Raw genomic sequence first — 15,250 nt, forward strand, 5'->3', positions numbered from 1 at the left:
GATAACCAAAATGACACCATTCCTTGCATCTCCTTTGCAACTCTCTAGGGCCTTAGCATTTTGAACTCATTTTCCCCTCCATCCTTTCATGATCTATCAACCCTCTTTGTCCATTCAACCTCTTTTATGATTTAGGGCCTTAGCATTTTGAGCTCATTTTCCCCTCCATCCTTTCATGATCTATCAACCCTCCTTGTCCATTCAACCTCTTTTCTGATTTAGGGTTCCTTTGTCACCTCTCTCGTCCAAGAGCACCAACGACAAATGTTGAGCCAAGATTTATATATGTAAGGCTCATACATTCGTGATGTTTGGATGAAAGATGTCTAAGAACCCTAGCTCCCATTAATCCAAAAGAACCTTTGTGTCTAAATGTAGGATTAGTGCATGTAAAACTTCCTCAATTAATTTTGTTATTCTTCTTGTCCTTCGTATTAAATGAAGTTTTCTTATAATGAATGCAAAATGATTGCCTTTGAATTGAGGATACTAGAAATCCATTTGATAATTTTTCTTGGTATTGTTTGCTCTTCTAACAAGAGTGAATTTTCTTGATATGTTAGCTAAAACAATCATTTATTTATTTTATTTCCAATCAAATCATATATTTTATTAAATTAAATTAAAAGAGATTATATGACCAAAAACATAATCTTTATCCACTATATAAATATTTTAAGAAAATAACTCCAATTATGCATAAATATATCGAGCCAAATCTATGCACCACGCCCTACGCAACACCTTTAAAAACAATTGCTTGGAATTAGTAAACATTACAAAATAAATTTGATATGAACTTCATTAAAAGTTCATCCAAACAAAGCATATAAATCCAGACAAATTAAAATATTCTTTTGGAAAAGAATATATCGAGAAATAAATAGTAAAAAATTTAGGGCAAGTCGAAATGTTTTGTCGAGGCAAAAATACCGTTTATAACAAAAAAACTAAATCATTTCCCAGAAATAAACAATAAAAGAAGAAGATAAAACCAACTAAATAAATAAATATTGATACATTCGTAAGGGCAAAATCGACAACAAAACCGTGCGACATATTATTAATTAACAAATACACCATTGTGTATGTAGCCTCCAAACTGTACCATTTATTGGAATTATTAATTAATTAATAATTAGAAATCAGAATACATTCTAATGTTTGTTCCGACAGAGAAAGAGATACGATCCAACTGAGATCTTCCGACTGGTTAATAACAACTGAATTAAACCGCAGTTAACTGATTCGGGTTAGATGCAAATTCTTCATCCACAGGTCTACAGCCACTCTACTTTTATCCAAGACAAAGCAAAATCTCTGTGGAATTTTTATTGGCCCTACAAAAAAATCTCTCCCTATTGATGTTCCCCTTCCCCTTCATCGAAACAACCACAGGAATCCTACCTGCTCTGCCTCTTCAGCCAAGGAAAACGAATGCGAAAGGGGAAAAATTCTTGAGAATGGAAGACCCATGGGATTGCAGAACGAGAGAAACTGTGGAGTGAAGAAGATTTGGGCACTGAATGAAGTGGTTTTTGAAGAATTGGGAGGTCGCGGGTTCGAATAGCGAGAGGGGAGGAGTTGAACTGTGTCTGGCTATGGTGGCGTAGAGGAAGTGAATAGAACGATGTTCTGCACGGGAGAAGCAGATAGTTTAGGGATGGTAGAGCAGAGAACGTTGGCGGCGCAGCACCAGTATGTCATGAATCGGGCCCCAAATGTCGCCGCCTCCGCCGGCGGCGGCAGCGGAGGTGGGGAGTTGCAGGTGCCGGGTTCGATTCCCGCGGCTGAGGTTTTCAGGGTATATTCGAATGGCAACAGCGTCAGCAACTGCGGTGGCGCAATGGGAGTTTTACCCCAACATGACAACAATTGCACCGGCCCTCAGAACCCTAGCCCAAACCCTCGAAACCCTAGTTCGAACCTGCAAAACCCTCATTTCAATCGCCAGAGCGATTGCTTGAATCCGGAAAGCCCTCAGTCTAAGCCTTGCGGGAATCCTCAAAACCCTTGTTCGAATCCCGCGGAGACTGTGAAGGTGGAGAGGGTTTTTTTGTACAAGGAGTGCCAGAGGAACCATGCTGTTAGCATTGGCGGCCATGCCCTGGATGGTTGTGGAGAGTTCATGGCAAGCGAAGAAGACGCATTGAAATGCGCTGCGTGCAATTGCCACCGCAATTTCCACCGCCGTGAATTGGAAGGAGAAGAATCTGAACGCCCATGCCGGTTTTGCAAAGAAAGCAACAAGTCTGGAGGAACAGGGATGGGGCCTTATTACCCTCCTCTTCCTGTTCTTCCACATACTGCCTCTTCAGCCCATATGCTCATGGGCTTCAGCCCTGGGCTTGGTGAATCTGATGACGCCGATATCAACAACAACAAGAATCCTAGCAATTATCATCATAGAGGGATGAAGAAGAGGTTCAGAACTAAGTTTTCGCAGAATCAGAAGGAGATGATGTACATGTTTGCGGATAAGATTGGGTGGAGAATGCAGAAGCAGGATGAGGCTGCCGTGCAGCAATTTTGTAATGAGATTGGAGTTAGTAAGGGGGTCTTGAAGGTATGGATGCATAACAACAAGCATACTCTTGGTAAGAAGCATTGACACATAACAAAATTCGCGTATTTAAATTGTTTTAAGGGTTCGATTCTTCTGGTTTCCAGGATTCCAGCATTCTTTTGGGGGCTTTTTGTTTTCTTTCTAGTTCATTTCTTCTCCCTTTGAGTTTATTAATTGAAATGCCTTTCTTATCTAGGAAAAGGGGCACTGTCTGGCACATTATTCTTGTTGAATTGTATTCGAAGTGTTGGACTCAGCATAATTGTAAAGTAAATTCATTGTTTTTCATCTTTAGGGAGTTGTTTCTGTTGTATTCGGTAGGGTTGTCTTTGTGTGGCCTTGATCATTTAATGGCTGCAGATCGCCCTCTTCATTTTTGAGTTGTAATGCTGGAACGAACCAGTGGGTATACAAATCTATCTGTCCATCTCTAAGCAATCTTATTTTGTGGGACCGAATGGTTAAGGTACAGAGCTGTCTATAATTAAGTCTGGTAGAATAATTCAATGGTCACAATGCTGTCTATAATTAAGCCTGGTAGAATGATTCAATGGTCACAATGCTGTCATGAATCAATCGGCATAAATATATATCCATCTTATTTCCGGGGTCTCAATGATAATGACACCATTTTCTTTAGTGCAAACCCAGACTAATAATGCTTGTTAACTGATGGATAACAAAAATATTTACGTAATCTTCCCTGTGACTATTAGTGATTATTGCACATATTTTTACCATTGTTCTTCACTATGTAGACTTGGATGTATGGCATGCCATTTTTCTCGCTTTGCAATTATGAATCTATGTGCAGATACTCTTCACATAAGTTTGACTAACGGATCTGTGGAAGCCAAAAAAAGATGAAAATTATGTAAGCACAAAAATGCCCATTTATTAGCAAGCTCTGTCATGTTTATCTGTATCTACTTTTATTTTGCGGAACCAGTATCTTAAATTACAAATTTTAAGAACATATATTATTATTGTTGGAGACTTTAATATGCTTACTACTTTAACATGGAACTTGTTCTTGCTAAGATCAGTTTGTGCAGTGATGTCTATGCAACTTCTGTTTTTCCTGATCTCAAACAATTAGGAAGGAGTTCAAGTAAAATGACATTCATCTTCACTAATTAGTTACAATAATTTTTAACCGAGTGAATGCTTGGCATAAATTGTTGTAACATGATTTTATCCTCCGAGGCATTGAATGGTTAAATTATCTTCAATTATTATTTGCCATGTGAACTGGTACTCTACTAATGACAATTATAGTAATGGTAATACAACAGAAACCATTTTCTAATACACTTTCTTTGTCATTTTATCTATTCTATTCAGGAGTTCAATGATGCTCTGTTAATATGAGTTGGTGGTCGACCATATATTTTAATGACAATACGACAGAAACCATTTTCTTATACACTTTTGGTTTGTCGATTTATCTTTAATATTTAGGAGTACAAGTGTGAGAGTATTCATCTTCACTTGAATTTTCTATCCCTGCTTTTTAACAGTGAATTCTTTTCATTAATTGGTGGATCTGCTCTCATCCTAGAGGGGATTGAAACAGCTTATCAAGTTTAATTGTATCGTTTGCTAAATTGCTATTTAATGGTATATCTGTGTGCGCATGGCAACAATCAATTAACATAAGCTCTGTAATTTTTTATCCCTTGTACAGCACCATATGTTTTCCTGATAAAAACTAGAAATCATAATGAACCACTGACGATATTTCAATTGTACAATGTAAATATTGCAATGGACTATTGCTTGTTGAAATTCCAGTTGTCTGTTGATGTTTAATAACAGCAGTATTTTATGTTGGAGAGTACTGTAGTTGAGTCATTTTTAGATTGAATTGAAGGAATTTTAGTGACATCTAGGAGACCAGCGGTGCAAGGGACTAAGGATCACATCCTAAGACATCTTTACATTCTTTTCGATGTCAGCTTTTCGGTTATGAATCTTTATAAAGAAACCAGCAATTTTGTGAAGCCTTGCTTCCTCCAGAATAACATAACTCTGCATTACCAGATGAAAATGTTTGAAAGTTTCTCAATTCTATTTTCTTTCGGGTAATTCCTACTCAAATTTCCAGACAAACTATTTGTCGGTCAGGATGGGCAAATAGCTCGGTTAGACATTCTGCTTCAGTCAGCAATAAGACTTGCAGTATCAGCATATGTTTATATGCACAACGCAAACTAAGGAGAATTAGAATAGCAAGATCTCAGTGTGTCATGGGGTGCTTGCTAATGCCTCTACATGACAAAGTAGAGGTAAATCAATAATGCGATCAAAAATTTGATCATGCAACTGGGCAAAGGAGAGTTGTTGGTCTTACAGATTGCTTGGGACCAGCATATAGTTGTCTTCTTCATATTGTCTAGTCACCTGCCATGCATTTTTTTGTGGCTGTGTTTGTACAACTGTAGAGAACATGAGGACAGTCTGCAGTTGGTTGCGTGGAGGAAAAGATACGGGTCATTGTGTAGTTCAGAGAACAGATTTGCAAGACCAATTATAGATACGAGGAGACCATCAACGAAAGGGTCAAGCAAAATTAATATAAATAAGAGGAGATAAAAATTCTTGATGAAGGATTGGACATTCATTGACATTTCTGGATTTTTTTTAGGTTTATTAAAGAAAAACGTTTAGGGTTGAGTGGAATGAATGTACATGGACGTTTAGTCATCTTGTATGATGAAACGGTTGACTAGTTTATCATTAATAATATCCCTGCTGCTCTCTCAGCTCAATTCTTACAATTTCCACGAAGTCGGTGACGCCATGGAGGGCATGGGCGGCGCAACTGAATATGATTTCAATTACCACATTGTCCTTTAGTAGACATATTGTACTCCATTTCAATAGGAATCAATACGTACAATTTATACTGAGAGGATGATGGAATGCTTTATGAATATTTTATTGCTGTAAAAGTCAATATGACTTAAGGAAGGCTTTCGTTTTAATTAGTGAGGATGATTGCATGCTTCAAGATTAATCCACCAGGATTTTTTTAAAAGGTGTTGTTAGGTCAATTTGAATTAAGGAGGGCTTTAGTTTAATTAGTGAGGATGATTGCATGCTTCAAGATTAATCCGCCAGGATTTTTTAAATAGCTGTTGTTAGGTTAGATGTTCCGTTCTTTGGGTGAACAAGTTGGTTGATTATACACATTGAATGAAAGTTTAAAATGTGTGATGATCAAAGGATAAGGAGAAGGATAAGAATTGAGCATGGTAAAGCAAGAATAAGGTTTAAAAGATTTTTTTAAAAAGTGCTATTAAAAGATGAGAAAACAAATAAAAGAGATCCAATTTATAAGTTACAAATGTTAAAAAAAAGAGATAAAGATAATTAATTAAGAGCTCAAAACCAAAGAGGTTGATTGTTGGGATCAAGTAGTAATAGATCACAATACCCACAAAGATAAGTCATAGATAAACATGTTAAGATGAGAATTATGAAAGGAAAAGATAGAATTAATAGGGATACTAACAATAAAATATTACATCATGATATGATTTCTAAGAGATACTTAAACACATCTAGATGAGGAGCTAATCATATTAGAACATGGAGAGAGAAGAGAAGATTGGAGCTATGAAATGCGGAATGTAGAATCCCTAATTTTGAAGGGAATAAAAAAGAATGATTTCAAAAAACACAGATGATCATTGGCAAAGGATATGAAGTAGTAAAATTCTTAGATCATACAGTCATGATGTGGATTTATAGTTGAGATTAGGAAAATAAGTAAAATAGAATTTCAAATTTTAGCACTACAGTGAAAGTCTTAATAATAGATGGATTTTCAGTAAGAACACAAAACAATCAAGCTCTTATGTTGGGTAGTGAGAGCAAAATAAAATAAGAAAACCTTTTATGGCTAGAAGACGACAAAGAAGTTTGGGAAGGACTTCATGAAATGGTAAGGGAGGACTTATACATTATGGGGGAAAATTATTTAGGGTTGTGCAACTTATTTGAGTGGTTACAATGGCCAAAGTCTAGTGGATTATGTTATATGTTCACATAACTCATCTTGAAGCTTTCAAAGTTTGAAGTTGGAGAGAGGTCCATAGAAGTAACATCATATCATAATTGATATTCTAAGATTTGACATTCACACAAACAAAAACTTTGTGATACATCATTAGGAATTTAAAGAGAAAAGAAAATGATAAATGATAAAAGAAACTCAAGGACAAAATTAATAAAAATAAGAAACAAAAACACAAAGTAGGGAAGCAGTAAATAACACTTAGAACCAATACAAAAAAAGAGAGGAGACAAAACAAAGGGCGATTCAAGGGGCTACTAATAAATGTCAATCTTCTATGCAAAATTGATATGAAGGTGGGAACAATAACTCAACTGGTTAAACAAGTGAGGCTGAGGTAGATGAGAGGAATGTAGATTCATGTAATGAAGTCACTGACTTGACCAAGGAAAAATTCATATGCAATCCTTTTGAGACTCAAATGGTAACACCTAAGCCTAATGTTTCTTTGTATAATCTACATATGATAGTTTATGAGGAACCCACTAGACAAGAACCCACCGAAGCAATTAGTATAGATTCGGTAATTTGTAAAGATAATCATAATGAACCTTCTTGAAACTTATTAATTCAAGCGGAGGACCTACATGAACAAATGATGAAGGAAAGAAATATAGGGCATTTTGATACCAACAAACTAAATGAATTAAGAATTGATTGGGTAACTAAGGTGGAAGGGATCAAGGACATGGACTCTAATAGGGAAGAAGATTCAAATGATGGGTAGATAGGTATTGAGGAAGAGTTGGGCATTGAACAAACACACTTCCAATGCAAGAAGTTAATTTCTGCTTCTACGAAAAGTGGTTGTAAGATAAATGTGGCAAAGTTGGTAATGGCTACTAGTGCAAAATGCCAAATGAAACTTAGGATTGGAAAGGAACATGTCCTTCCCAAGGGGCAATGGGACTCATAACCTAGAATGCCAAGGGAATTAATGCCCCTAACAAGTGGTGCTTGGTCAAGCACCATATTGACCAGAGCATGGTGAATGCAATGCTTCTAGAAAAAACCAAGTGGGATAAGGATGAAATTGAGAAGTGCATGAATGGTTGGAGGAAGTGGGATGGTGTGTTTGTGGAAGCTATTGGTTCTTCAAAATACATTGGGGAAGTATGGAGCCCTAGGGGTGTATCTCGTTCATTAGAAAAAAGAAATGAATTTTGGGTGGTGGTTAGGTGCAAAATACTAAGTCAAAAAAGGAGTTTTAAGTGGTTAATGTTTATGGCCCTATATCCACACTAGCGAAAAGTATTCTATGGAGAGATAATGTTATGGATGGATGTATTGATCTCCTAGGTATTGTTGGTGGTGATTCCAATCTCACTTTGGATAATTTAGAAAAATATGGGGGGCATGCAAACATTTTGAGAGTACAACAAGACTTCCAAGCATGGATGGACATCAACAATTTGAGGGAGATTAGGTGAAAAATGTAAGATTTACTTGAAAAAATAGACCAAAAGGTTTTACTAATATTATAGATAAGTTGGATCATTTCTTCATAACTAGAGGCTGGGATGAAATCTAATATATATTTGAGTTCATAATTCTACCATTTATAGGGTCAAACCATTTCCACAATTGGTTTTCAATGTAGAACAACCTAAAGATGAGTCTCCATTCCTCTTTGAGAATATGTGGCAGAGAGGTGACTCCTTACACAACCTTAGCGGAGGAAGGTGGGGTGATGTACAATGTAGGGACAAAAAAAGGTATCATCAAACATAATCTATCACACATCAAGATGGAAATCAAAGAACGGAAAAATAACAACTTCAAGGATATCTTCAAGGAAAAAGCCAGGGTAGAAGGTAAGTTATGTTGCCTCAATGAGGAAAATCATTGTTGATGGAATGGATGTAGAGGAATATGAGAAGGAACAAAATCTTAAATTAGATTTTTTAGAAATCATGAAGAGGGAGGAATTTTTTGGAAGTCTAAAGAAACATGGTTGATGGTGTTGATCTCTAAGTCTTGTTGTCTATTAGTGTTAAACAGTTAGTCATTCATATAGTAGAGTTGGTTGGTCATCACTGTGACCAAGCCATCTTACCAAGGCTGAGCTATGTATATTGGATTTGTTCATATTTCAATTAAAGTTGAGCATTTGTTATTGCCGAGCAAGTCTATGGTCGCTAAGTACTCCTATACACTCTGAGTGAGACAAAAGATAGTATAAGCTGAGCTATAGAAAGTTAGTCCATGCCAAGTCATACAATATGTGTCGAGCATATAGAAGCCAAGGGACAACATGAAGATTAGTTATGAGTGAGCATCAGAGTGTTCATGTAGTGAGCAAGCCAGTTTTGGTATATTTGTTTGGAATTGCACAAACATTGAGGTAAATTATTTTTAGCCAACTTAATGCATGATTAATGATTGTAGAGTCATTTAAGGAGATGATTACATGTTTTGTTTTAGCTATGCAAGGTAAGCAACCAATCAGAACAAAATGGAAAGTTTAGGTGGCAAGAGGGAGATATCTAGATTGTTGATTTGGATCTAGAAACTTCCCTACTTGGTTATAAAAGTGAAATCCAAACCTTATTTTATGTATATATGTGTGAATGCAATAGAAGTGAAGTTTGATGGTGAATTAGACAAAGTGACCAAGAAAAGTATTGAAGGGCACAATACAAATACATTAGATTAAGAGATCAGATCAAAGGCTGAAAATAGGAGATTCGTAATCAACATATTAAGTGTAAACTGAAGGATCAGTTACTGATACATTCTAACAAGTGTTTAAGGGTAAATTTCTTAACAAAGTGATCCTAACCAACCTTTTTAAATTTCCTAATAGACTGTTGTTAGAAACAATAGTCCACCAAGATAGGGGAGGGGGGGTGAATAAGTTATCCAACAATTAAAACACTTATCTTCTTTAAACAAGCATAACCATTCAACCAAAGTAAACAACAACCATACAAAGATGCAAATAGACAAATATACCAGATATGTTGACTAGGGAAACCCTTGATCAGAGGGAAAACCCCGGTGGGAATGATGCCCACAAGATGATGGATTAATATAAATATTCCTTGTTAGAGGATGAACCCTATTAGGATTCTATTACAACATTTAGTACAATGAGTCCCTGTTAGGAGATTTTGAATCTTTGTTAGGAGATTTCGTCCCTATTAGGAGTTGTGGTACAATGTATGCAAGATAAGCCCACTGCCCAAACATGCAATTTCAACTACAAGAAGAGGTCACTGTTCAAACAAATAATTTACTATTATCTTCTTCTTTCCTCTATCCTATCAATTGGATTAATTACTGTTAGACCTTGTAGACCAAGTCACAAACCTCGGATCCAAATACCAAACCTCAGATCACTCAACAAAACCTCGGCAATGAAGTTTCCTTCACTTCTGCATTGCTTTTCTCAACTTCGCATTCCACACTCTCTACTACTTAACAAACATTCACAATTCACATTCCATACATTACATGATAAAGGAAAATGTTCGTCCTTTATATCAAGTCCATAAAAAAATTCCTTGAGTCAGCTATTAGTCCTTCTCAATTAAATATTATAGGACCACATTAAGAACACGTTACACTTTAGTGATAACACAAATCTTCTACCTTGCAACTTGAATAACTTTCTGTACAGACAATATTGTGACGAGCGAGCTTAGCTACATCATCCTCAACATGTCTTCTCCATGTCCTCAACCTTGATCCTCAAGATATCAATTCTACTAAGAGATATAACAAGTTTACCAGAACATGTTTCTATAAACTCTATCTCAGAATAGACATCACCAAAACTTACATATCTTCTTCTAGATTTATCCTTTCTGCTTTTGACCCTAACTGCATATGCTAGATACTCAGAAGTATCTCCCAAAACCTCAGGTGGTTATCATGCTCAACTAGTCTTTCGTACCAACTTGATCTTTCCGCTGTTCTTCAATCAGATACCACAGAAAATATCAAACATGCTATATTGACATCAATGATAGACTTAGTCATGAATGTAATATATCATCATCAAACAAATCTTTCAACAATCTCCCCCTTTTGCATTGATGACAACATAGATAAAAAAACATCTAGTTCCAAGAATACCAACAAAAGACCATTCATCTTCAAATCCTCTTCATCAATTATACTCCCCCATTGATATACCTCAATGTGTTCAATACCAAACTGTTATTCTGCATACTGTGCTTATGCCGAACATCTTCCTCAGTATATGCCAAAATTCTCTCCTTAGCATAATGTTTTCCTGTAATACTTAGCCCACATTTAGCATAATATTTTTCATGCCAAACTTCTCCCCCATTGACATCAATGTCAAAGGTTTCTACAACCAATATCTCTACATCAAACTCTACAACAACTGATACTTATTCAGCTCGAGTGTTAAAAGACACTGTTCACAATAATATCAACAAGAGTCTTAGATGACTCTATCCATCACAGCTACTCCCCCATATAGGAAGCATCAACATCCAGTCCAGACAAACAATGGTGCTCTGTTACCCTAGAATGATGCATTCTTGCATCTTCTACTTTGATGTAGGAAGAGGCATAACCCCAAGCATACCTCGCAAATACTCAAAAGTCTCTTTGGGAGGAGGCTTAGTGAATATGTCTTCAATCTTCTCTTTTGTGTTCATATACTCCAATTTGATTTCTTTTTCTGCAACTTTTGCTCTCAACATATGATACTTAATAGAAATGTGCTTAGTCCTCGAATGCAACACTAGATTCTTAGACATATTTGCCGTGCTTGTGTTGTCACAATGTATAACAACAGGTTCATTGATTTCTATCCTTATAACCTTCAACATCTGCTTCCTCCAAATAACTTGATTGCAATTATTTGCTACTGCAACATACTCTACTTCTAGTGTACTTGAGATGTACAATCCTGCTTCTTGCTTAACCAAGAAACCAATCTTCCTCTAAGAAAGAAAGCTCCTCCATTGGTGCTCTTTCTATCATCCATACTGCCTACCCAATCTGCATCAGTATAGGAACATAGAGTAAAATCATTAGATCTATCATACTATAATCTAAATTCTAAAGTTCCTTTTAGATATCTAAATATCCTTTTCACTACTACATAATGTGCTTCTTTGGGATCAACATGGAATCTTGCAACAATTCCAATTGCATTTTCTATATCCGACCTTGTGTGAGTCAGATATTACAATCCTCCAATCATAGATATGTACTTCTTCTGCTCAACAGTAGGTGTCTCATCCTTTGTAGATAACTTGTGTCCAATTACCATAGGTGTTCCAATGAGTTTACATGTTTCCAAACCGAACCTTTTCAGTAAATCCTTCAAGTACTTAGTTTGAGAATTATAGATTCCTTCTTTATTCTGTACAATCTGTAATCCTAGGAAATATTTCATCTCTTATATCATACTCATTTCAAATTCTTTCATCATCTGTTCTACAAACTTCTTACTTTCTTCATCATTTCCTCCAAAAATAATGTCATCAACAAATATTACCAAAATCATCAAACCATCATCATTTTCTTTCCAATATAGATTACTATCTACCATACCTCTGATATATCCAAGCTTTGTCAAATGCTTGTCCAACCTCACATTCTAGGTTCTAGGTGCTTGCTTCAATCCCTACAATGCTTTCCTTAGTTTGCATACTATGTCCTTGTCATCTATTAAAGGACATCCTTTAGGTTGCTCAATGTATACCTTTTCTTCAAGTTCTCCATTCAAAAATGCTAACTTGACATCCATCTGATATATTTTGAATTTCTTCTATGTTGAATAGGCTAAGAATAGCCTTATTGCTTCTATTCTAGCCACTAGAGCATAAGTCTCCTCATAATCTATTCCTTCTTGCTATGAGTAACCTTTACATACCAGTCTTACATTGTTTCTTACAACTTCTCCTTGCTCATTCATCTTGCTTCTGAATACCCATTTAGTTCCTATCACATTTTTATCTGCTGGTCTGGGGACCAATTCCCATATCTCATTCTTTACTATCTGATCCAATTCCTCTTTCATAGCTTGCTTCCAATAGTCATCTTTACATGCTTCATTTGCATTCTTCGGCTCAACTTGAGATATCAAGCATAGTTCTTCATTCACTCTGCTCCTTGTCATCACACCTTTGTCTTTGCTTCCAGTGATTCGTTCAGATAGGTGATTCTTTATCATGTTCTTTTCTAAAGTAGGAGTTGTTATCTCAACTCTTGGCTCTGTTGAAGGTTCTAAGCTTTGCTCCTATCTTGGCTCTCCTTCATTTTGCAAATCGTTGTTAGTCTCAAGAAATACCTCATCATTCCTTGGCTTAGTGACAACATCATCATCTGAATTGTAATCAATTGTTCTTTCTTGAATTCTGAATTTTTCATCGATTCTCACATTTGCACTTTCCATAATAGTCTTAGTTCTTTGATTATAACATTTATAAGCCTTTCATTTCAATGAATAACCAAGAAACATACCTTCATCACTTCTAGCATCAAAATTACCAATGTCATCATCTCTCTTTATGTAACACTTCCAAATATTCTGAAATATTTAACTATAGGTGGGTGACCAAACCATAATTCATAAGGTGTCTTGTTTGTGTCCTTCCTGACTCACACTCTATTTATAGTGTAGACTACTGTATTCACAACTTCTCTCCAAAATGTCTTGGATACATCATTCTCTACTAACATAGCTCTTGCAACTTCTGTAATAGACTTGTTCCTTCTCTCTGCAATGCCATTCTATTTAGGGGTTCTTAGAGCTAATATCTATCTTTTAATTCAGCTTTCCTCACAAAACATATTAAACTCATTTGAAGTAAATTATCCTCCTCTATTTGATCTTAAACATTTAATCTTCATACCAGATTCACTCTCAATTCTATTCTTGAATATCTTAAACTTGTCAAATGCATTAGATTTCTCTTTAAGAAATGCAAACCACATTATTCCAAAAAAATCATCAACTAGAATCATAAAATACCTTTCACCATAGAATTCTCTAGTCTTTGTAGGACCATTGAGATCTGTGTGTACAATCTCCAACTTCATTGTAGTGGTAAAATTCTTGCTAGGAAAAGAAGTTATGTTATGCATTGCTAAAACACACTCCTTACAAATTGTGTTAGTAGGCTTCACAATCTTTGAAAAATCTCTAAACACTTTACTAGTCCTCACAATACTATCAAAGTTTATATGATAGAATCTTATGCCATAACCAACTGTCATCTACCTTTGCAACCAAATATGTCATTTTAGTAGGATTCAACTGAAATACATTACCTCTAGATCTAGTTCCTATTCCAATTGCCTTTCTATCTTTATCTTTGATCATGCATGTCTTTTCTGTGAATTGCAATTGATAACCTTTGTCTACTAGTTGTCCAACACTCAAATTTTTTTGCTTTAAACCATCAAAAAAGTATAATCCCCAGTATTAGTTTTACCATCAAGAGTTATAGATCCAATACCTTTAACTTGGCATGTTGCATTGTTTCCAACTTTGACAATTCCTCCATGCCGACTTTTGAAGTCACCAAATTTGTTCATGTCACCGGTCATATGATATGAACAACCACTATCAATTATCCAATTAGATTTCTTTTCAATCTGTAATACCAAAGCTACCTTCTCTAGAATTTCTTCTTTAAATGCCACAAATCCAATTTCATCATCACTAGCACTTTATGCTTGTTCATCAAAATCATCATATTCATTTGTATACAAACATTCTCTATCCTTTTTAGACTTATAACTTCCCTTATACTTTTTCTCCCTTTTAGGAAACTTAATTGCATAATGACCATATTCATCACAAGTCCAACGGTTAACGATTTTCTTACCTCCTTTTTCTCTTCTTACTAGAAGGGCTACTACTTCTTCAATCTTTCTATCTTCCTCACATCTGCTACTACTAGTAGAATCTCCTCTAGCACTTGTGCTCCTTGATAGGTTGGGTCAAATATTCAAGGCAATGAAAGATGTCTCTATTTTGGTCAATTCTCCAGACTGTTTAAGTTTATTTTCAACTGCTTCAAGTCTTCCAAGAAATGTCTCCTTAGTGAAATCTTTGGTACAAGATGTCAACAAATGTATCATCTAAACTACTAACTTGAATGGTGGTGTAAGAGTCTTCAATATCTTCCATATAACTTCATCATCATCTTTGGTTCTTCCTTGAGCTTTAATACCTGCAATAATTTCTGATATCCTGCCTATATATGTTCTTACAGATTCATCTCCCATCATCTTAACATCTTGAAACACACAAATCCAACGTTGTAGCCTCAACTTCTTAGAATGTTCACCACTTTCAAAACTATTTTTCAAAGCTTTCCAAATCAAATGTGAAGTAGCAAGTGATTTTACCTGATTGTACTCAATTTTAGGAAGTGTAGTCAATAATGCTTCTCTAGCTCTCATGTCACATATGAAAAGATCTCTTTCTGCCTCTAAGTAACTTTCCAAATCCTTTCCTTCAACGATTGTCTTCAAATTGATTTTGTCAAGATCCAATATCCCAGACCCATACACAACAATGTGTCTTTATCTTTTCCTTCTAGCTATCATAGTTTGTTCCATCAACTTCAGACTATCTTTCCTGAACATGTTTGCCATGGATCTCC

The 15,250-nt window shown here is 35.7% G+C and overlaps 1 pseudogene across 1 annotated transcript; it reads left to right on the plus strand.

Annotated features, from left to right (window-relative positions):
• Positions 1-1,212: 1,212 nt before the first annotated feature.
• Positions 1,213-3,004, plus strand: LOC149535597 (zinc-finger homeodomain protein 2 pseudogene; annotated as a pseudogene). The gene has a single exon (XR_016357071.1). The product of XR_016357071.1 is annotated as a zinc-finger homeodomain protein 2 pseudogene (transcript).
• Positions 3,005-15,250: the final 12,246 nt, after the last annotated feature.

The sequence above is a fragment of the Cupressus sempervirens genome, chromosome 10 (assembly GCF_028749045.1).
Source record: "Cupressus sempervirens isolate cs-2001-9-10 chromosome 10, ASM2874904v1, whole genome shotgun sequence".
Lineage (NCBI taxonomy): Eukaryota > Viridiplantae > Streptophyta > Pinopsida > Cupressales > Cupressaceae > Cupressus > Cupressus sempervirens.